Genomic DNA, 24,842 nt, shown 5'->3' with positions numbered 1-24,842 from the left:
CAAACACATGAGGTGGGGAGGGAAAGCAACACCCCCCTAGCCACCCCCCCCCCCCAGCCTGGAGGCTGAACTGAATGTGGAAATGTGGAACAATGAGGCTGTCCCAGAAAAACAAGTCCCAGTGGCTCTGTGATTCACATGGCCACAGCTGCTGGCGTTTGAAAGAGCATCGGTGCCTGTTCACTTCAGAATTACTACATTTTAATTTAGCTACTTCCTAAGAAATCTGGGTGAACAGCTGCTTGGATTTTTAAAAAAAAATTGGATTTGAAGCCATTCAGTGCAAGTGTTTCCCTCCCATCCCAGATGCAACTTTATCTTTAAAGAAAAAAAAAAAGTCTGGTACAAAATTAAGGAATGCCAAACCAAATTCTATAGCCTTGCTGAGAAACCCCACTGCTGATGCTGAATCCTATTCATTTATCTCGCCTATCTAAATTAAGTCAGAAAACGTTAGCGGAAGTTGATAGGAATGGGAATCCTTCTGCTTATTTTGGGAAAAGAGGCAAGCAGAAGTGGGGCATACACTTCCACAATGTCAGTTCATCCTCAGAGCTCCCGTGTGCAAAGACAAGGTCAACATAAGGACCAGAACAAGAAAAAATATCAGTAGCACTGAAGGCAAACAATAAACAAATAACTTCCCATGATCAAAATGTCCTTACTCAGGACTGCATATAAAATAAACAAGTCATGAGAACCTATTATTATATGCCAGAAAATGAGTCAAAGGTAATAAGATGTTTTGCAAAGACTAGGCTATGTTAATTAAAACTTTGAACAAATAACAGCATAAAAGCAATTTATTGTTATATGACCACATTACATGGCCAAGGAATTTTGAAGCAGGAGCGGCAATGTCCACAGACTAGACATTAAAATCATGTGTCTTAACAGAACCAACATACTGGCAAAAGGCCCATAGGTATCATATAATATCTTCTTATGAAGGGGTATTCATTACTGTTTTAAAAAATAATTTGGACACTGTTGAAAAGGAAATTACTCATTACCTGAATCATGTAACTGTAACCCCTCGATATATTACGCTTATAATAAAACTTTTTCTAAAAAGTGATGTGTGTGTGTGTGTGTGTGTGTATGTGTGTGTGTGTTGGCATTGGGGCTTGAACTCAGGGGTCTGGGTGCTGACTCAGCCTTTTCTGCACATCAATGGTGTTCTACCACTTGAGTGACAGCTTCCCTTCCAGCTTTTTGCTGGCTAATTGGATTGATAAAGGTTTCATGGACTTTCCTTACTAGGCTGGCTTCAAACCAAGACTGTGGTATCAACAAGACTGCATTTCCCAGGAACACAAGCCACTTCTGATTCTTTCTACAAAGAAAAATCTATGGAGAATTCACAGATACAATTATTCTCAAACCTGCGAAATGTGATACATACCAGGTAACTGCCAATCAATTTCCCCTGATTAAATATTATTTTTTTTCTTGCACTGTTTGGTAAGTTTATTTAAACTACTGATGTCAAATTCCTGGTCCTTATACAGTTGGATCTGATAAAATCCAGAAAAATTATATGCGAAGAAAATGTTACTTTAGGTATATCCTATCCTAAAAGTAGTTTAGTATACTGTTGGGGTCTCAGTATGCTAAGCTCATAAAAGGGTGCAAAAGAATGCAAAGCTGTCCATTCATGTGCCTTTAGGATGCTTTATGAGATCAAAAGGTATCGCCTTCCTACTCACATATTCAGCTAAATAATAATCACTTATTGAGATCATTGTATACAGTCTAAACATTCCAAAGAATATTAACGTTAGGGAGTTTACATTTCATACACTTCTTTGTACCGAAAAAATGGTGCATAATAAACGTACCCATTTAACATTTAATGAGAATTTAATGACATATAAAGTATTACATGAGACCACAGTGGGGAATGAAAAAAAAACACACAAAAATCCCTGGCCTCATGGGCGCTTAGATAAAAGGATATAAATGGAGACATATATAGAAGCATCTATAAATACAAGACAGAATGTAACATGAGCCACGAGCAAGGTAAAAATAAAATACTATGGGAGTGACAGGACAGGAAGCAGGACTGTGGTGGTAGCAGCCAAAGGAGCCCTGGGAAGGAAAGAGGGATGGCAGAGGCAGGGCAAGAGCGCAGGGGAAAGGAACACCCCACTTCCACGGGGCAAAGGGAGCGGAGGTCTGTCCGGTGGTGAAGCTCTAAGAGAGCCAATGGAAAAAACACCAGCCGTGGGACAGCACTGCTTGTGGGGGGAGGCAAGCCTTGAGGCGTCTGTGACCCTGGTCAGAGAGCTTGTTCCCTAGCTGTGGCCGGAGGTAGTAGACAACGTTTTTGCCGGCCTGAGTTTCTGAGGTGATCGTGCAGGACACAGCCTTCCCCCTCCCCACCCCCCACACCGCCCCTGCCTGCCAACCTATGCTGGCTTTCCTAATGAGTAAGTAATGAAGCGGTGGTATGTTAAGCCATTCAGATTGCTGGGTATGCCAACACAACTGTCCAATGGGCTTTTCCGTGGACAGCCAGGGGGAACACAGAGTATTACCAGTCTCTGTGGGACAGAAACTTCTCTGCCTAAACAGGATTCATCAGAGAGACCCCGATGACAATTTCATTCTGCATTTTGGCATGGATTATTTATCAGTAGTAAACTTTTGCTTCAAAATTACATTGAGAGAATACATTGTCTTGCTCTAAACTGCAGAGAACAAGCAGGCGCCTATGGCTCAGGCCTGTATTCCCAGCTACTCAGGATACTGAGGCCTGAGGATCAAAGTTTGAAGCCAGCCTGGGCAGACACATCTGAGACTCTTATCTCCAATTAACCACCCAAAAGAGTGGCAGCCTTGAGTGAAAAAGCCAAGGGACAGTGGCCAGGCCATGAGTTCAAACACTGGTACTAGTATAAAAAACAAAAACAACCCCCTCAACATTGTAGAAGACATTGAAGAGATTCTTTTCCTCGCACGTCACTTCTAAAATATTACATTTGCATTAACATATTTTCACATGCAATAGGATAAGGGATTATCACTCTATTTTTAGGTGTGTTAGCAAATTCTGGCCTGGCTACTGTGTGTCTATGCTGTGGAGCAACCTGGACGCTCGAAGCTGGGAAGTGGTTCACGTTTGCTGTGAGGGAGCTCTCAGAAGCTGAAGAAGCCCTGCAGAGAACAGGCAGTGCCATCCATTTCTTTTTGCACCTAAGAAGTCCTGGCAGACAATGGACTTCTATCTCTATCTCTTTTAGGTTGTCCAGCCAAACAGCAAACGTGGATCTACTTTCCCAACAAATACTTTACACTAATAAGGTTAGCAAAAGAAATCTAGTTGTTGTACTTCCTTCTTGAACGTCCTGATTACAAAACCATGCTATCAATGATTGGTACACTCGTCATTTATTCACTCATTCATTCAGTAAATTGTTTAATGCCTGCTTTGTGTCAAGTATACACACAGTCTAATGCCAGTCCATGAATTTACAATGATATAAGTTTATAATAAATGTATGTAATCACTGGACAGTCGGTAGTTATGGATAGTTTAACAGTAAAAGCAGATGGGTATTAAATATGTCACTTTTAATGGTTACCCAGGAACTTGAATATCAAGACAATTAATTTCCAATGGAAATCATGAGTATTGATGGCATATCATGCCATCTGGGCAATTAAACTAACTTAAAGTAGAATCTGAAAACTTGGTCAACAGCTGCACAGATACATCTGTGTAAGTAGCAGAGCCCTAAAATGTGGAGAATCTGCAGAGGACATTCTCCAGAGGACATTCTCCAGCCTGAGACACTCAGTAAAGACTTGGTGGTGGCGAGGTGTCAAGTGGACACTTCCTGCCTCCTCATTACCCAAGGCTTCATTCACTTGCTGTTACCATGGCAGCCAGCAAGGCTGTAGGCTCCAGGGCCCTCATCCCACACCGGCTGCCTGCAGGCTGTGGGTGAAAAACACTCTACTGCTTAGAACCTCATTCTAAAAGCACTCTACAAGGCGGATTGGAAGTGGGTGTGGTGGCTCATACCTGTCATCATAGCTACGAAAGAGCTGTGATCTGTGGATCTTAGTTTGAAGCCAACCCAGGCAGACACATCCGAGATGCTTGTCTTAACCAGCAAATAAATAAATACATTAAATAAGTCCGGAAGTGTGGGGAGTATAGCTCAAGTGACAGACTGGAAAAAGCTGAGGGTGGATGAATGAGGCCTTAAGTTCAAACCCTAGTACCAGAAGAAAAAAAAAAAAAAGGTACAATTTCAAGTTCATTACCTGTTCTCCAAAACATCCCCAATGAAAAACTTAGCCACTGTGACCACGTGACATATTTCACTAGCATCTCAATACAGCAAACTCCCTTCAGAGTGTTGTTCAACATTTGATCAGCCCCTATCGTAACTTTTTTTTTTATATATATAAGTAAAACAAATAGGATCAGAACTTCTTTTCTTTTCGTTTTTATTTTTAGGTGCAAGACCGGCACTCGGATTCTATATGTGATGCCTTCACTCATTGGCAAGTGCTCTAACCAACTGAGCCATGTCTCAATCCCGCCTTTCAGAGTAATCAATACATTATGAGCTGTAGTTAAGTCATTTTGCTTCCTTTGCACGAAGAACAAAATTCTGTCATGAGAGAATTACAAAACTCACATTAGAGCCAATCACTGACATTTATTTCCACAGCTTACTCTTTTCACATTCTTATAAGAAATTTTATAGCCAGTTTCCCTAAACTAGGAAACTACTCACGATTCACATTTCTGTCTTATGCATAAACAAAAACAACTTCCCATTAAAAAAAAAAGTAATAACCAAACACAGAACGGAGCATTTTAGCAGATGTTTCCTTTCTCGTCATGGTTTGGCAAATACACTTGTGGTCTGCTATTTGTTTGTGATCGTTAGCGTATATCATTTTGTATAATGAACCTTGACATAAGTAACGTGACCCTTCTCTAGAGCCTTCTATTAAATAGTTCTCAAAGTTCCTGGAGGAAGAGCAAGATTTAGTGAGAACTACTGGGTGGGCAAATTAGTTAGGCATGGATTAGCAAAGTTCTACTCTAATTTGATTTTAAAGCTTATTTCCTTGTAATGTTCAGGATCACGCTCAGCTGTAAATGAATCTGGAATAGGAAGTAGGCATTTGATGATCATTATTGCCTTTTCCTTATGTTTTTCTTCAATGGTTCCAAGAGAACCCACCCCATCCTCTGTGACAAAGCAAGTGAGATCCGCTTTTTGCTTACACATAGTTAATGCAATCAGAATGTTCAGGCTTGTGTACACATGCCCATTACAAAACGACACTGACCGGAATTCAAACCCCGACAACAATGATCCAATTGTCTATCAAGTCTGATGTTTGCTTTTGGACAAAACACTAGATGCACAAGGAAGCAAATGAAAATATTCACCACAAACCTCTTGAAGGTTTCATACTGTGAAAATGTTTACATATTAAATATTTCCAGATAGCTTGCCACCGTGAAAGGTGGTATGAATAGAGGAATGAATTCTGCATATAAAGCCAAGGCAGAATTACTTTCATTCACATGATTTCTACATCTTTGTTAATCAGAAATGCCTTGCACAAATGAACTCATGATCATGAGGGCAAATGTCACCTTGCAGGCTTCTGGCCTTACCACATCCCCTCTATGGGCTTCAAGGGCAGGAAGCATACACTGGAAGCAAAATGCTATATTGCTCTCTCTTCCCTGTGCATTTAACTTAGATCAACTTACTTCAACCTTGTATGTATTTAAACATCATCACTGAGCAATACAGTGTCCTCTATTTGTCTGTAAGTCAGGCATGCAGTTGTCTGAATTCTTTGGCAGGGGACAAACATATAAATGAGACAGGAGTTTCATGCTGTGCAAAGAATTCCTTTTTGATCCTATAGGTCATTATTAAGCTCCCTAGCACTTTAAATAGAATAAAGTTAAATGAGGAGAAAGTTAAATCTTAACAATGCCAAAGGTGTGTGTGTGTGTGTGTGTGTGTGTGTGTGTGTGTGTGTGTGTGTTTAAGAGAGAGGAAGAAAGAGATTGGGGGAGAAAGAGAGTGAGTGAGAGAGAGAGAGAGAGAGAGAGAGAGAGAGAGAGAGAGAGAGTGTGTGTGTGTGTGTGTGTGTGTATGTACTGGGGCTTGAAGTCAGGGTCTGGGCATTGTCCCCTAGCTTTTTCACTCAAGGCTGGTACTCTACCTCTTGAGCTACAGCTCTACTTACAGCTTTTCGCTGGTTACTTTTTGCAGATTATACTAGACTTGAACCACGGTTCTCAGAGCAAAAGAAAAGTTACCCAATTATTTGTAAAGTAGGGCTTCTAGTTTCTCAAATAATCGTCTGTTCTCTTAATTCCTTTTGTGTAAATGTTACCCGGCAGTTGTTCACCCTAGGCAAATCAGGTTGTGTAATTATGGCCAAAGACCAATTAAATGTCCCTGTGCTTTCGGAGAGAAGCCTCAGTTGGCCACTATCTGAAATTCTCAAATTGTGAAAAATTCCAAATTCAGGCCATGTACAAGAAGGCAGCACTGGAGTGAGGAAAAGATTGTCTTCATCCCTCCAACCCTGGCAATTAGCTCTGTGCTCAGTGGCATTTCATATATGGCTGTTTTTCCAATTAGCACTTGCCCGTGTTAGGGATCTGCTACCAAGTCACCATTTCAAGCTGCCAGGATTGCCATTGGTTTATGAAATTCCTGGTCAGCTGGGAAGTGAGGACCTGATAAATAGGGCTTGCTATTTTCACAAGGCACCACTAGAAGACATCTACTAGAAGTCATGACTAAGTTAAATACAAACTGAAAAGATGCTATTTTATAAAGAATTCAAATGATTTAAAGTATTTGAAAGTATTTTCATTGTTCAGAGATGAATAATGGAGTTTCTACAGATGTGTTTTTAACTATTTGAATTGCATTGGTAACATTGCTGAGTGTGGTAAAATAGTAGAGCACAGTACTGTACTTCTAAACAAATAAATGTTCAGTAAAATGCCCACGGGGCTGATTTCATGCTTTCACTGGCATGAAGAATTCAGAATTGACTATGTCCAGGTTTTAGTGAACAACACTTATATAGATATAAATAGCATATCATTGTATAAGTAACAATGTATAATACTAATAATGACTATTATTAATTATACTGATGAAATTGATATTATATATTTAATATACTCATTCAAATATGCACACACATACATACTGTGTGTGTGTGTGTGTGTGTGTGCACATGCATGCCAATATAGGGCTTGAACTCAGAACCTCTGAGTTTTGCTTGGCTTTTTTGCTCAAGGCTGGCGCTCTACCATTTTAGCCACATCTCTATTTCTAGGGTGTTTTTTTTGCTGATTAACTGGAGACACAAATCTCTTCAATTTGTTTGCCTGGCTGGCTTCCAACTACAATCTTCAGATCTTAACCTCCTGAGTAGCTAGGATTTCAGGTGTAACCCTCACCAACACCCATCATATTTATATTATTTGTCATTCTAGAGCTAAATAAACCCACCATGAGTGACTATCTATAAACCTTGACATTATCTGAATAAGAATGTAAGTCTATACGCAAAATGCTCCAATGTTTCTGAAAGGTGTACAAAGAATTTTAAGAACTTGAGAGTAGAAACTGTGTACAGCTATATAGAGATGAGGTAAAAAAAATCTGTGCTTAGTTAAGTGGACTACACCTTAATATATAATGTGTTATAACAGCTTATTGACATGGATGAATTAAGACTTACAGGGTGTCAAAGGCGGAAATGGATGAAACTGATTAGTAATGCAGGGCACTTACTATTTACATTAATCTCAACATTCTGCTTCCATAAAACAGATAGACTAAAGCATATAAGTCTTGGAGCGAGTATTTTAAAAAGAATACTGTATGTCTTAATACTTGAGGAATATACTTGAGGATTTCTGTCTGAACTGAGCATCACCACTGAGCCTGTCTGAGGAGCAGGCTTGGTGGAGGGCCTGGGCACTGTCCCAATGGTAGAAAAGCCTAAAAGAAAAAAAAGGCAGAAACTTTGTACCATGCGCTGTTGCGTATTTTCCAAACACTGCTACCCTACAACTTAGAATAGATACATTGTTTAGCCAAGAAAGCACACCACCTCCCAACTCTTGTGCAAACTTAGGGCTAAACAGCAACAGCAACAGTGTAGATCAATTCCTGGAAGAAGGCAAAGGACAGGCATTCACAGAAAACCTTGAAACATAAAAGGCTATTTTCACAGCACTGACAATCAGTAAGGGCTTAGTTTTCCTGCTTAAGATCTTGGGGCATATTTAAAATATTCATTCACTCAACAAGTATTTATTGTGTTACCTTTGATATGTAATACTAGGTGGCAAGTGACCTAACTAATAATTAGTAATAATTGGCAGAAAAGTTGCTAAGACTCTTATCTCCGATTAACCAGCAGAAATCTGGAAGTGGATCCATGAAACTGTGGCTCAGGTGGTGGAGCAGTAGCTTTGAGCAAAAAAGCTCTAATACCAGCACAAAAAAGGAAAGAAGGGAAGGAAGGACAGATGGGTGGACATACTACCCAGAAAAGTTATTAGGGAATCTCCACGAATACACTTTTCCTCTTACATAGGAACACAGATGCAAGAGACAAAGTTGCCGTTTACCGAAGTGACTCTGCCACATCTTCCAATAATAATGTGATTATAGCAAGACTGACTAGGTTTTGAAGGGGCACCAAATCAATTGGGTAAAAATGTGAAGCATTATTAAAGAATCAACATGAAATTAATCTAAAAAATGTTCTGTATTTTAAAGTTCAAGGAGGGAGTAAGAATTGACTTTAGTAAAAATCCAGCTGAGCAGAATGAATTCGGAGAGTCATCAATGATGTATGTCTCCGGGACTTCATCTGGTCAATATTAACCACAGGAAGGCTATTTATAGGGATTTAACACATCAAAAGGCCAACCAAACAAGACATCACCTGAACGATATTTCTATGCATGAGAAAGAATTAGAGCGGAAATGCCTCTATTACTGCTGGACCCTAATGAAACTTTTGGAGATTTTTTTTTTTTTTTTTTGCCAGTCCTGGGCCTTGGACTCAGGGCCTGAGCACTGTCCCTGGCTTCTTCCCGCTCAAGGCTAGCACTCTGCCACTTGAGCCACAGCGCCGCTTCTGGCCATTTTCTGTATATGTGGTGCTGGGGAATCGAACCTAGGGCCTCGTGTATCCGAGGCAGGCACTCTTGCCACTAGGCTATATCCCCAGCTCCAACTTTTGGAGATTTAAATGAAAAAAAGGATTAGTAAACCAGTAAAACTCAAAAATCAAACATCTCTGTCAGAGTAACTAAAATCCAATCAATGGTGATTTGCTGCACTATTTCCCACACTTTCATGCTGATTTCCCATATTTATTTGAGATAAGCAGAGACGTGGGTCTGAATCTGACAGTGAGACCCACTGCCATCATTCGTATAACATCTCCTTTCAACACAGGAGTATAATATATGCAGCCTTAACTCCTGACAGAATTCAGGAAATGATGAAGTGCTTACCTTTCCAACAGCACGGGGGCCATTTCTTCAATGTCAATTTCCTATCACCAAAGTAAGCATAACTAGACATATAGAGAGATGTTTACAGCGTTTAATTTCATCTAGCAGCAAACGGCTATCTCCTGTACAAAAAACCAGTCACTCAAAGCAAGAATCTGCTGTGTCCAATATGATCTTTCAAATGGCTTAAGAGTGTGTGTGCGTGTGCATGTGTGCGCACACGTGGACTGTAAAGGTTCATGGTCTTTCCCACATGGGCTGGATTCAAACTGCGATCCTTAAATCTTAGCCTCCTGAATAGCTAGGATTACAGGTGTTAGCCACTGGTAGCCAGCTGGCTTGACTTCTATACTGTACATAACTTTTATATAGATATGCAATTCACAGACACTTCTGGACAAAACCAAATGGAAATAAGAATCTACAGAGAAGGAAGACCCTGGAGTCTGCATCACCTTTCTCTGTCCCAGTGCAGTGAGCAGGTGCAACACAACTCAGGCCCCTCAGAAACACATGTCAGCCACACATGCCAGTCCACATCTAGTTCAATCCTCTTGAGACGCATGAAACACAAGCCAGAGACAGTGATGTCAGGGGCAACCATACCAGGTCACCCTAAGCCAGGAACATGACTCCCCAACTTTAATGGTGGGCACATGTATAAATGCAACCATGATGTGCTTAGGTAAATGGACACACTTCTTACCTGAAATCTGAAGACCTTACAATGTTGCAAGGAAACACTTCAACTGTGCGAGAGTAGCAAGTCCTTGGTTTCTCAAAGGAAACACATTGTTGGAATCCTTGAATTTTGTTTTCCACTTCTCTGACCCTAATGATGGACTATGATTTCCCAATTAAGTCAAGGGTAGAATAAGAAGGACCCATGAGTCTTGAGCTTTTGTATGAAAACTGAGTCTATTTACTTGCACAAGTGTCTCAGTGAACACTTGGTGGAGGGCTCTAATCATTACTATGCTTTTCTTAACGTCTCCATGATAGACATATTAATTATTGCAAAAAATGCACTTAACATCAAAGAATATTTCTCAGATTGAACCTCACTCCTAGTTGCCCATTATCCAGCCTCACCTATGCTAATCTCTGGGCCTGGGGCTTGCAAATGGGCCCATGGCAGTATGTGATCTCTGGAAAGAGTCTAAAGTCACAAGATAAGCAAGAGCAAAGCCGGGAGACCTGGGATTCTGCCCGCCTAGGTCCTTCTAGAAAGCGGGTGCGCGTTTCCTGATTCAAATTAGACCTCTTCCGGGGAACCCAGCTCCACTTTCCTTCCTATATCTGGTGTAAACACACACATAGAGACTTGGGGGGGGGGTATGTAAACCCCCTAACCAGCCTAGCAGGCGTGGATTATGAACAGGAAGGCGTGTTGAGTTTGCTGCGGGGATTGGAAGGGGCTGGCGTCCTGCCAGCCTGCCTGGCCTTGGCTTTGAGCAGAGATCAAAACAACAGGAACAACACCTTTCAAAGAGACTTTCTTTCCACTCAAAAACCCTGCAAATTTCACAAATGAATGTACAGTGGAGTCTAGCCTAAAATTCTAACTTCTGAAACTTTTACAGAAAAAAAAAAAAGATTTGCTGTTTGTGAATGGATGGATTCGGGGGAGGAAGGGAGGCATCTCTGAATTTATTAGATTCTGAGGTTTGAGTCTACCAGAAAACTAAAAGAGATTTTTTGGACACTCTATAATATCTGTCTCGAAATGATCAGAAAAGATGGAATTTTTGCTCTTGCTCGATGACACAGAAGGAGAAAATAAGATAGAGGAAAAAGGCATTCTGAAGTTGCCGCCCCCCTCCCAGGGGGGTGGGGCTTGAACTAAAGGCCTAGGTGCTATCCCTGAGCCTCTTTGTGCTCAAGGCTAGCACTCTACCACTCTTGAGCCACAGTGCCACTTCTGGCTTTTTCTGAGTCGTTTATTGGAAGTAAGAGTCAGCGATCCTCAGACCTCAGCTTCCAGAGTAGCTAGGATTACAGGAATGAGCCACTGGTACCCCAGCTAAGGTTGCCGGTGTTCAGTGAGGAATTCTTTAATATCTATTTGGTTAAGGTTTTACCACTGTAGGTCACATATTGGAGTCACTTGTACTGATGCTTATATAAAAACTGATTTTTCCCCCTCCACGGTACTGAGTTTAAACTCAAGGCCTTGCACTCGTTAGGCAGGTATTCTATTGCTGGAATTACACCCTCAACCCTCTTTTGCTTAAGTTTTCAGAGAGGATCTGGTGGTTTTGCCCAGAGCTTTCCTTGGACCTGGGGATTCTTCTACCTCATGACCCCCAGAATAGTCAGGATTAGAAGCTGCATTGCCTGTAAAGCTTGGCTTATTGATTGAGATGAGGTCCCACTAACTTTCTTCCTGTGCTGTCTTCAAACCATGATCCTTCTAATCTCTGTCTCCCTAGTAGCTGGAATCATAGGCATATGTCACTGTGCCTGGCTTTGAAACTGAACATTGGTGACAAGAGCCTGGCCAGTCTAACCAGTTAACAGACAGTAACAATCCGGAAGCAGATAAAAATCAGCTAAGCAGGAACATACCAAAGAGTTTCAAATACTATTTTTGTTCAAATGGCATATACAGAATCTCAAAATACCAAATGTACTCATAGGCTATTCTACCAGTCTGCTTGCTTTTTTGCTTGTAACCTAAACACCAGCTCTCTTCATAATCAAAATGAAGTGGAGGTCAATGTTTGGAGAACTTTGGACTCAGCCTTGGGAAGTGTGTGTGTGTGTGTGTGTGTGTGTGTGTGTGTGTGTGTGTGTGTGTGTGTACAGGGAGAGCCGAGGAGCAGAGTTTGAAGCCACAGGTTTTCTGATCGCATTCGGAGCCATTGAGAAGCCAGCAACCACGCTGCAGCCAATCACAAGTCGACATCTACCACCTTAACCATTCCTGAGGGGCAACCTGTCCAGTCAGTGCTCCCAGACCCCTCCTCGCCAAGCCAGCCTCTCCCAGAATAGACACCCCGGCTAGCATCCCTCCTTCCTCCATGCCACAGCTGAGCTCCTGACTCTCCATCTAGACGCTACTTTTCTCTGTGGCTCAGAAATGACCCTCTGCTCTTTTCTTCACTGCTTCTCTACTTACCAAGAAACAAAGGTTCTAGGGCAAAGGATTCAAGAGACTCCCCCAGGCTCATGATCCCCTTCCCGTCATCAGACACAACTGCTCAGATTCACCACAGCCTCTTCCGTCACTGGCTACACAAAGCCAAGGGTGGCATCAGCTCCTCACCCCCATAGCAATGCAGAACTCCCTGCGGGACACGGGCCGGGACGTGCTTCCCCTCCCTCCACTTAAACTCTCTAGCACAATGGTCTCAAAGTCCATGACCAAGAGCCAGCACCCAACCCAGCCCCCAAATTAGATTCCAGCACCCTAGCCACTCACCATATACACAGAAAACTGAGTGTGGCATCCCCGGGCCTTCTTTAAGCTGAACCTCTCCCCCTATCTGTTTTGCCTGGGAGCTATGTGTGGTTATTAACTTCCCCACTAAGTGTTTAATATTGTAGGCCATCATAATTCTAGAGCCAGTCACATGTGCAAAACTCATGAACATTTTAAAGTCATGCCATTCATTCCTTACAGAAACTCTACTGCGAGTATTATCGCTCTACAAATAAGGAAGTGGATCCTGAAAAGTCAAGTGGCGTGGCGTGTGGACAGAGCACGGGCAGCAAATGGCCCTCACACTAAGAGTTTTATTTCTTTACCACACTCTTTTAACAGGCTGTCTTTAAAAGTGCACACCAAGTGCTGTGTCACCATTCAAGTTAAGCATCCATTTCTAGTAAAGCATTAGTATTATAAACAATGTCCAAAGTGGACAAAGACTTAAACTAGGTAGTCCTTCCTGCTGGTACGAGTTCACTCACACTGAGGAGATAGGAGGTGGGCTGTGTGCCATAGCTGTGTACCATATAGCTGTTTTTAAGAAACCTTGCCTGGCCTCAGTTTCCCTGTGGTGCCCAAAGGTGACTCACTGTGCACTGCCTCATCCATCCAAGTGCAATGCCTCTGACCCACAATCCCAGCCGGGTAGCAGGTGGAGTGTGGCCCGAGGTGGTTGGGTTGCCGTGATGTGAAGACTGGCGTGGGCAGCTTCCCTCCGAGGAGGCTGACTCCATAGCCATTTCCCAGCGCCCAGGAACCAGAACCTCCACACACGCTCCTGGCCTGGCCTTGTCATCCACTCTTTCCAAATCTTTCCATATTACTCAAGAATTACGATGGTCTAAGCGTGACAACTCTGTGTGTGTGTGTGTGTGTGTGTGTGTGTGTGTGTGTGTGTGGTTAGTCACATGACATGGGAAAATCCAATAATTGATCCTGCTTTTAACTTCAGACACAAACACAGACTAAACAGTATAACAAACTCCATTAAGAACAGGGCCAGCAGTGGTGTCTCATGTTCATAACTGCAGCTACTGGAAGGAGGCAGAGACTGGGAGGACTGTGGTTTGAGGCCAGTCCAAACAAAACATGAGTGAGATTGCAACTCAACCAACCAGCCAGAGTACATGGTAGTACATGCTCTTAATCACAGTACATGTACAGAGTACATGCTAGTACATGCTCTTAATCACAGCTACAAGGGAGGCATAGGCACAAGGATGGGGGTCCAAGGATAAAGGAGGCAGGAAGTCTGAAAGACAAAACTAAAAGGGATGGGGACACTGCTCAAGTGGTACAGTGCTTGCCTAGCTAGCAGGAGGCCCTGAAAGCAACCAATAATAATAATGATAATTCAGTTAAATCAGGTGCTAGATGAACCATATTGTTAGTATTTATTATATAAAAATCTTGTTGCCAAGAAGTATGGAAATATGGTTACAGATGCCCATAAGACACCATTACAACTTCTGAGAAAACAGTGAATAAACCCCAACTTCTTCTTCCTTGCAGTTCTTCCCTGCTTCTTTCTTCCTTGCAGTTGAAGAATTCTATTCCTGATAACCAAACACCCACTCTTTCGACCTTCTGGGGCCACCGCAGCTGTTTCTCAGCTGTCTCGGTCAAGTGTACCCCCGAGCCGGTCCGTCTGCGTGTCCTGTGCGTGGCTCCCTCCTCCAGCTTCCGGGAGAGCAGCTGTGCAGCCCCCCAGCCCCCTCCAAGGCTCACCTAGGGCAGCGGGCTCAGCAGAGCAAGCCAAGGTTAAACCTGTGAGGACCTAATGTCAGAAAGGCTGTCTCTTGGTTAGCTGTCACTAACAAACCATCCTAAGTCTAAAGTGACCACGTGTTCCTCTAACTAGCATGCAGGCTGAGTGGGTGGTCTCTCCGGTGGTGACTGACACTGCAATGGCCAAGGGGGTATTGTCACCTATTTGCCACATGATGGGATAGCCAGCAAGCTGAAACTGCATCTCTCCTCTCTCTCTCTCTTCTCTCCTCTCTCTCTCTCTGCTGGTACTAGGGCTTGAACTCAGTGTAGGAGCTATCCTTAGCAGTTCATTGCTAAAGGCTGGTGCTGTACCATTTGAGCCACAGCTCCACTCTCGATTCTTGGCTGGCTAATTGGGAGATAAGATGGACCTGGGCTGACTCTGAACTGGGATTCTCAGCTTGCAGCCTCCTGAGAGAGCTCTAGAATTGCAGGTGTGAGCTGCTGGTGCCCAGCTGGAATTGCTCTTTGAATAGGGACCCCGAGCTGCTTTATCGGTCAGTAAGCATTTCCACAGACAGAAAGTAGAAGTCACCAGTGCTTTAGAGGTTCAGCTATAACAGCCCAGCATCTAAGAACAACCTGGACCGGGGCAAAGGAAAATAATCCCCACATCTTGATGGGAAAGGGTTAGGAACGAACACACACACACACACACACACACACACTCCTCCCTGGCCTCTTTGCTCCGCCACACAGGGCTCCATAATTTAAGAATGGATGGTGCACATTGTATGGAAGTACAGCCAGAGTAAAATCCACATGGAGGCTTCCTCGGCACACACGAGGCAAAGCAAAGCAGGTGGAAGCAAGGCAGGTTGGTAGAGCTCATGGAATGGAGAAGTGCACCTGTTAGGCAGCCAGTGTGCCTAATCCATACCAGGAAATTGCCAACAATCACCCACGATAGACGTGATTACTGACATTCCAAAACACGCACACACAAAAACAACAAAAGAGTTTAAATATATATGCCAAATGATTCAAAAGTCAAATTAGAAACCTCAAGGCTCAACACACCTTCCCAACCGGCCTATATCCTCCCTGATACCTCAGAGAGGCAAATCACGTAGACCACAAAAAAGTGGCCACCTGGCATCTAGGAGAGAAGCCATGATGGACTGAGGCTTTACCCCATCTGAGGGCAGAGGGGAGATCCTAGCCTTTATTTTGGGAGGGCTCCTGGGAATGCTATGTATCAGCTTCCTGTTTACTTCCTTAGTGTATCTCTTTGTCATACACAGCAACCTTCACCTATAAGTTCACAGGGCTGTCTTATTTAATACTTGCACCTGCAGAACTGCGTGCTGTGTCTGGAATGCCTAAGGAATTCAGAAGTGTCGCTCAGCCTGGTGGACACCTGTGTCGGAAGGAAGGTGGCAACAGCAGGCGCGTCACCAGCCCTTCTAGACTTGGTTGATTCTTTTTCATTAGTTGGGAAAGAAAGCTGAACTAAATAAACATCAGTTTCCTTTCAGCCATCCCACTGTGTGTGTACACACACACACACACACACACACACACACACACACACATACTAACTCTTCCATGGAGTTGAGAAGTTAACATTTATATTTACTGTGCACTCAGAAAAATTCATTATCAGTATAGATTTGTTTCCTAGTCTCTCAAGTTTCATCAGCGCAGTATCGTAAAATCTTGCCACAAATAAATCTACAAAGGAAAATCTCCCATGATCTTACACAATGCTCTGATTCTCTTATAGGTATCAGGAAACTTGAATATAAGAAAGAAAAAGCAACTGAGAAGTTATGCTATTTTTTCTGACATTCTGAATACCGGGGACAATGCGCCGTCCACACTTGGCAGCCCTAGGTCTCAAGCTGGAATTTGCTGACAATCTCACTTCAAGTACATCCAACATTACCAGCTAATTCTCCACACAGGCTTTATTAGTCGATTCCTGAATTCAGAGATTAGAGAAAACAGTATTGAGTTGGGAAAACACAAACTGAAAAAATAAGAAATGCACTTTCATTATTATCACCCAACAGACATGGTAATAATCAATGAAGGAAAGAAACCACTTGCTGTTTCCATGAACATTTATGCTTGATAGAAAAATGCCTATCAGGTACATGCACAAAGAAAACTGGAAATACAATTAATCTACAATCAACTACATGTCTTCATTTATCATATAGTTTCCATAATTTGTAGAGACCAAAAGCTTTTTGGAAAGGGTCTCTAGCTATATGTTATTTTAAATAATTTTAGGCCAAGTACAGCAGCTTATAACTATAGTCCCAGCTACTTGCAAAGGTGAGATGGAAAGGCTTGTGGTCTGAGGTCAGCCTGAGCAAAAAAAAACCAACAACACCTGGGACACTCCTGACTCCATCAGTTAAAAGCTGGGCACAATGGGGCACACCTGTCATCCCAGTTACGCGGGAAGCCAAGCAGGAGGATCAAGGTCCGGTCAGCACGGGCATAAACGTGAGATCATATTCAAAAACAACTGGAGGAGTGAATGTCAGTGGCTCACGCCTGTAACTCCAGCTACTCTGAGATGCTGAGACTGAGAGGACTAGGCTTTGAGGCCAACCAGGACAGAGAAGTCCATGGAACCTCTTCTTAGCCCAGAGGCAGGTGCAGGGTTGGGTACCTTTCATTCCAGCTCTGAACAGAAGTCTGACATGGGAGACTGTGCCCCGGCAGGAAGTGATGCCCTCGCTCACAAGAAACTATCACAAAGCAGGGCTGGAGGGTGGTTCAGCAGTAAGAGCAAATGTCTAGCAAACACAAGGCCCTGAGTTCAAAACCTAGTGCCAGAAAAATGAAGGAAGGTAGGTAGGCTGGAAGGAAGGAAGGAAGGAAGGAAGGAAGGAAGGAAGGAAACAGGCAGATTACTGTTCAAACCCCAGTAACCTCCACACATAAACAAGAAAACCAATTAAAAAATGATTTCTATCTATTTTTCTAGCTGATATAAAGGGTTTAATGAGAACCAAAGTAACAACCTTTTTGAGAAATACATTGACAGGAAAAGTAGCCATTACTAAAATGATCTTGCTATGGCCTTACCAAAAAAAAATTTTTTTTTTGGTTTTTAAAAGGAGAGAACAAACCACCACAGCCTTCAAGGACCTTTAACTTAAAAGTCATAAAACTAAAAGTTGCTGACGCTCAGTAGTCAAGTGAGCCATAAAATCTTTTTCCAGAATGTTTTTTTTATTGATTTTTTTCATAGTTCTTCCATAACAGTAGAGAACAAAATCCCCTAACTCCGGAAGGATGGTACAATACAATACCAATGAACCAAAATTCTAAACTAGAGAAAGGTGTTTTCTGATAGAAAATACACAGGCTTATCACATATCCAATCCCCTGATCACTTGTGAAGAATTCTCATCTTGTCTTTGGGGTGGTGGGGGGGGAGGGGATGATAACAAAACCAGCTAATATTTACTAAGTATTAATATGTGTCAGGTATCAAAGTGCCCCATTGGATCCTTTTATTCAAATCTCCTAATAACTTATCTGATTCCAGCAATGCTACAGGAGAGCAAAAGCGTGAAATAGCCACATCATTGTGTGCTATATTCCAACAGGTAACTACTGAGATTGGACTCTTGACCTCAATAATCCTACTTAATAATATTCTTACTTAATAAACAATGCTGACAGCTTCGATAACTCGGTTCACAAAAGAGAACAAGCAGAGGGTATACGAAGTATCGCCCAGACCGAAAGTGAAGCTGTCCCGAGGCATTTCCCTTGCTGAAAAATCCAGAAAGCTCAGATTTGGCTAGACTTAAAGCCCGCGAAGCAGGAAGCATAGTGGTTTGGGCATCAGGCCACCCACGGCCCAAGCTGTGGTGCTGCCTTCCTGTGTGCCTTTTGCACAAGCGAATACAATGTCTGCTTTCTGACCCAGAGGACCATTATGATCTGCTTCCTTTACAATACTCTTCTTTTAAAAAGTTTAAGAAGAAATCTCTTATTGCCCCTCTCTGAAATTTATGAAGATCTGACAACTGGCTACCTCTCTCAAGAAGTGGGAGTTTTTTTTTTTTTCAAAAAGCCACAAAAATGTGCTTGGCTAATATTTACAGCAGGAAGGTATTTTAGTGCCTGAGAAAGGCCGTTATCTGCTCGCAAGGGCTAACAAGCCAAACCGGTCTTGCCCTGTCTGGGATCAAAATCCCACTTCACTGACTTTTACAGCTGGAAACGGAGTAGAAAACCAGTTCTTCCATTGCTAAGCTATTTGGGGGAGATAAGCTCTTCTTTATAGACTTTGCAAATGTTCACCTGGCGCACTCAACTGCTTTGAATGCATAGGTATTGCCCAGACCCATCTGAATGGAAATTGGCTTTGTGGAACACTGAGCCTCAAAACCATATCCTCTACCTCCAGCCAGAGCAACCTATAATCGTATTCAATGTTTAAAGCCAGCCTGAGCAAAAAGGTCTATGAGATTCTTACCTCCCTAAGAAGCAAAAGGCCAGAAGTAGAGCTGTGGTTCAAGTGGTAGGGCATCAACTTTGAGTGAAATAGGCTAGAAGACAGCACTCAGGCCCTGAGTTCAAGCCCCAGTACACACACACACACACACACACACACACACACACACACACACACACACACACACACACACACACTCTGATGACCAGGTGGTTTGCATGGGGCCAAAGATTCTTTCTGCTCTTTTAAATCATTTTGTATTCTCCAGGCAAAGTGGAAAATGACAACCATTTAATAAGGCAGGAAATATTTGCCTGCCCTGAGAAATCTATTCTGCAGGTTTTCAACAATGACATTTTAAACCTTGGGTCTCCATTCTATAAATACTGTGTACTACCTGCCACCTCCCACGTTCCAAACACACCCTACCCACTCCACCCCCGCTTCTATGCTTCCCCACTCGGGCAAATCTTCCTGCATCTGTTTTGCTTGGCAACACACACCAGCATTCCAATGGATGTCACCTGGCCATGGGTAGAAGATTGCAACACAGTCGTAAAACGAGACACTTGTGCAGAGGAAAAACAATGTCCAGTGAAGTTTCTGTGGGTGGCAATCCCCGACCCGCAGGGCCGGGGTTGGTAAAGGAAGAGGCTCTAGGAGCACCCCATACCCAACTCTGTACATAATCAAAGTGTGTTCTGCCTCTGCACAAGTATAGATTTTTCAAACAACACTGAGGTGGAGCTGACTGAGACTACTTTACGAGGCCCACATGACTTCCCTCCAAAGCATGACATCTATTTTTTTCCCTTTGTTTAAATCCACACTGCAACGAAATTGTTCAGGAGGGAGACAAAGGAGATTATCTACTGTATCAGCCACTTAAAAACATTCTCTCCTGCTCTAGCCACAGTCTGACATTGTGTCCGTTTGCCTATCCGCAAGGAAATGCACAACAATCCAGAGGGCAAGAGTGATGGTCCAGAACCCGAGGGAAACATGCAATCATCTTGCTTCCAGAAAATGCTTCTTGCTGGGCCCCGGTGGCGCATGCCTGTAATCCAGACTACTCAGGAGGATGAGCTCCAAGGATCACGGTTTGAAGCCAGCCCAGGCAGCAAAGTCCCCGAGACTCCTATCTCCAAGAAACTACTCGGAAAAAGCCGGAAGTGGCGCTGTGGCGCAAGTGCGCCCAGGCTCTGAGTTCAAGCCCCAGGACTGGCTAAAAAATAGAAAAGGAAAGAAAAGAAAAAGGGGGAAATGCTTCCTAAGAGCCTCTCTCCCCTAGGGCTGAAGCTGTAGGATAAATGAGTTATTTTCAAAGCTATGGATCTGCTCTGTAGCCCACACATTATTCATCAATGGACAATATGCCTTGTGACGAATGCTATCTGCAAACCAGAAGCGGACTCTGGTGCAAAACTGCAAAAAAAAAAATATACCCACCCACGTCCTGGTGAGCCACGGGCAGCGGAAAGCGTCTTGAAACAACATTCCCTAGAGGAGTGGAAAAGCCTTCCACTTTTTAAGGCACCATAACACAAAAACAAAAAGCGGAGAAGGAAAGTGTGTGTGTGGGGGGGGGAACCTCCTGAGAGTCCCAATGATCACCCCTGACACCCCAGGAAATCAACACGTGCACCGGGTATGGGAGAGGAGGGGTCAGCACAGACCAGGGACGGGGCTTTGGACCCTAAATGCTGGCCTCAGCTCACTCGGGCCTTCCCCATGTGGTCCGTCCCTCCTCTGTTCAATCCCTTCCCATCTCTTACGTGTCCCCACGACTAAGCCGTCTTCACAGACTCCGCACTCCATCCCTGTGCTCCCAGAACCACCACGCGCGCGCATCCTTAAGGCTCCGCCTACCTCTAGGCACACCTGGGACGAACGGCCTTGGTACTCACTCATCCCTCTGAAAGCATTTCCTCTCCGTGAGGCGTCAGGTGCACTAGCCAGCATCTGGAGGAGGCTCTGGCTAGCCGCCCCCAGCTCCCCTCAACCTGCCACCCTGGGGGGCCCTCAGCATCTTCTTCCACACAAATGTGGGCACAGGATTTCTGCTCTTCTCCCTCCCTTGCTCTGCTTGTTTACTACTGTGTATGCGGCGTGCGGCGGGTGCTCCCTGGATTCTAGTCATGAGTCCTTACTACCTTATCTACTAGTGACGCCACCAAGGCACTGAGCTGTCAGCCGTCTCTGTGAAGCCCCCCTGGGGAGTGCTACTCATTCGTTCAAGTGGCAAAAACGTTCCACGTGTGCAAAACAGGGAGGGTTTGGGAACGGTTTAAATAAATATTATGATGGCATGAGTCAGAAGAACATGGCCATCTCCTTCTTCCTGGCACCCAAAAGACTCTGCCAAACAAAACCACTGAAGTGGCAACCAACACCTAGAACCGCCCAGGTGTTCTCTGCTCCACTGCCATGATACAGCCATTAGGTGCAAATTCTCCATCATGTCCTGAGTTCTTCAGATAAGGACCATTCTTTAGTGTAAACGTGAGGGGGTAGGGTGGGGGCAGGACACAGTGTGGTTCTAGACTTCTCTGCCATCCACTAACATACAATACACCAAGCTTCCAAAAACGTTCTTTATTAGTACTTGATTGAAACAGACTCTAAATTCTTTCCCCAAGATGGGGCATTTGTCTAGATCGTGCAACCATGTATCTTCCTAACAAGATGAGCGGTTTGATTCTTCATCACCACCTTGTGGTTTCTGGGAAGTTCCAGAAGGTCTTTCCAGGGCCCCTTGGTGCCACAGTGCTGGGATCAGCCCTGGCTGGGCCCCTCCATCCTATCAGCCTGCTTCCACAGGCCCAGTGAGGGCAGAAATCCAGTAGAGGCAAATGGCTGCCCGTAGGACCGCTCAGCATCTAACTTTCACACATGCAAAACATAGGAAAAGAAACTGGAGATAGTTGCCAAACTCCAGGTGTTTTTCAAACAGATGTCTCAGATGTATGTGAACTGCCAAACATCGCTCTCCCAAGAGACAGCAAAGCACTTTTTCAGTGATTTAGAGCCCAAAGTCTCAGCTCCCTAGGCACTGTTTCAGTTCTGTGTTCACGAGCAATCCCAGCACAGCCCCTCAAGCTTCCTGCCAGCTCTTCATCTGAATTAGGTTTTAGGGCACTGATTGAGAACTAGGAAAGACAGACAATTGCTTCTGTGAATGAAACTCCAAGTTTAGTAGGGTTCTGAACAGAGACAATGGATACCTACAGTGAGGACCGAAATGTGTCATTATGTTAACTTCAGGAAACATATTCTTATGACATTAATGTTTTCACAAGTAAATGTAGTAACACAGAGAACTACCAGCTGTATTGGCTAAAATGGAAGTTTCAAACAGATTAAGGAAATGATTAAAAAGATTATTTTTCCAGGGCTAAGCCAGTGGCTTATATCTATACTCCAGTTACAAGGGAGGCAGTGATCGGGAGAACTAAAATTCAGTGCCAGCCCAGGCAACACAGAAGGCAGGGACAGGAGGCTCACAGTCTGAAGCTATTAGCCCTAGGCAAAATGGGCAAGACCCTATCTAAAAAATAAGTAAAGCAAAACATGGGAGGGGAGGGGGGAGGAGGCATAGCTCAACTGCTCCTGACTATAGATAAAGGAACATTTTCCAAAAGGTTTCATGATCTTGGACCTAGATATTATTAACCAGTGAAAAACTATTTTATTAGTAGTTAACACTCTTGTGTGTACATATATGCATGCCTCGGGGTTCACACACTTGCTTTGCTTTTTCACAGAAAGACAGCATTCTACCACTTGAGTCATGTGTCCAGTTCCAGCTTTGTATGGGTTAAATGGAGACTGGAGCCTTACTGATTTGTCTGCCCCGGCTGGCTCTGAACTGTGATCCTTAGATCTTAGCCTTGGGAATAGCTAGAATTGCAGGCACTGGGCTCTTGTTTGGTATGCATGAGGCCTTGAATTCCAACTCCAGTTCCACAAAACAAACTGCAGGAAACACAACTCCCTTAAAAGGCTTCCTTTTAAAACTTCAATTCAATTAATTACAATAAATGTCACGCCACAAGAATTATTTACAGTACTTCAATGCGTAGGAATCACTGTAAAGTCACACTCGTATTGTCACCTGCAATTTCAGTATACCATGTTCAACTTCAAATTTTCATGACGCGTTTTAGTTATTTGCCATGTTTATAAGGTAAAAGCTACAAAGTGCTGGGAGCTGCAGCCAGGCCTTTCTGCCTTGATCATTAATCACTGAATTCATTCTTCTGCACACATTTACATCAAAAGGTTGGAGAGTTGTGAGCTGGGAAGCTCAGTATTTTTCTAGTATTTACTGGAACTTTCACTACACTGATAGGAATTCACTGGCAGAAATATATACATAGGGTTATAGACACTGGAAAGATGACACAAGATGCGGAACCCATATTAATCATTAAGAAACACATCTGTTGTTTCCCTCTTTAAAAAAAAATCTTCCATGGTTCAGAAATTGAATGGTTTTATGTGGCTGACTGTGGTCCAACTTTTCTGTGTGTTTCCTTTCCTGCTACAAAGGTTAGGAATTTATCATTATTCACAGATCTGAACTCAATTTTAACTGCTTTTTATCCTATGAAGTGGAATAGTTCACACGAAATGATGTATCTTGAGTGTTGCCTAGTTTAGGTTGTAGATTCAACTAATATTATGATTTTTTTCTGATGACTACATCTACATAAAAACAAAATATGGTTTATGTGTGTTAGCATTTCCTTAGCCTCAGGTCCTCAGCTCCTCCCACTAGTCCCCAGATCCACCCATACCTAATGAGCCACTCCTACTCACTACCTACCTACTTCCCCTTTACCCCCAGAGAGAGAAGCTGCCACCTGGATAAGGTGCAGACGCTGTGTAGCTCCCTCTCCTGTGGGAACTGTGGCCCCACATGTGTGGATTTTTTTTTTTTTTTGGTTAAAGCTAAATTCAGGTAATACTTAAGTGTATGCATGGTTCATAATTAAGATCACACTTCCCATATCATAATGTGGAGTATGAACTGGCATCTCCGGTACACAGTATCATCACAAGGGACAAGAAATGCAAGCATTTAAAGGCATGTTTCTTTAATTCTTTGGGATCCATTTTCTATCGCGTCAATACCTAAGTTAATATGAAGTCAACCCCATAAGGAAAGCCTTCTCATCGCCGTGCAAATTATGCTCCTACTGATGGTGCTGGGACAATGGCAAAAGTCAGATGACTGTCTAGTTCTCTGAGGCCACCACTCAGCATAAGGAACTACAGTGTGGGCACTTCCACTGCTCAGCCCGGCCAGGCAGGCATGCAGGGAATAGCGTTGAGACTGGAGACCAGGAAGGAAGGAAGTCACTCAACTCCACACTGGATGAAAGAAAGAGGGATGGTTCCTGTGGATAACTACACCCCGAAATTCTTCAGAAATGCTTCAGTGACCTTTCTAATTAAAACATGACTTGACGCTGGGCTGGCCTCACAAGCCCTCCCCTACGCCCTCCCCTCTGTCTGTGAATCTGCAAACTCACAAGCCGGGCCCACCAAACGTTCTATTTCCACCCTTAGGAGGGGGCGGTGCAGGGCACGCAACAGTTATTAAAAAAAATAATTATTGCACAGTTGAGACACAGAAGGACTATTTTTCT

At 43.4% G+C, this 24,842-nt stretch overlaps 1 protein-coding gene across 6 annotated transcripts in view; it reads right to left on the bottom strand.

The window, feature by feature from the left end:
- Nedd4l (NEDD4 like E3 ubiquitin protein ligase) overlaps positions 1-24,842 on the bottom strand; it is a 283,441-nt gene that overhangs the window by 85,976 nt on the left and 172,623 nt on the right. Inside the window, exon 1 of one of the 6 annotated variants that reach the window (XM_048363773.1) lies at positions 10,266-10,452. The exons of the other annotated variants lie outside the window; for them this stretch is intronic. The gene's annotated coding sequence lies outside the window, so the exon portion shown is untranslated. Of the gene's footprint in view, positions 1-10,265; positions 10,453-24,842 lie in introns of those variants that run through there. 6 annotated transcript variants of the gene reach the window in all.

Source organism: Perognathus longimembris, chromosome 15 (genome assembly GCF_023159225.1).
Source record: "Perognathus longimembris pacificus isolate PPM17 chromosome 15, ASM2315922v1, whole genome shotgun sequence".
NCBI classification, from domain to species: domain Eukaryota; kingdom Metazoa; phylum Chordata; class Mammalia; order Rodentia; family Heteromyidae; genus Perognathus; species Perognathus longimembris.
This window is presented reverse-complemented; position numbering and strand designations above follow the sequence as displayed.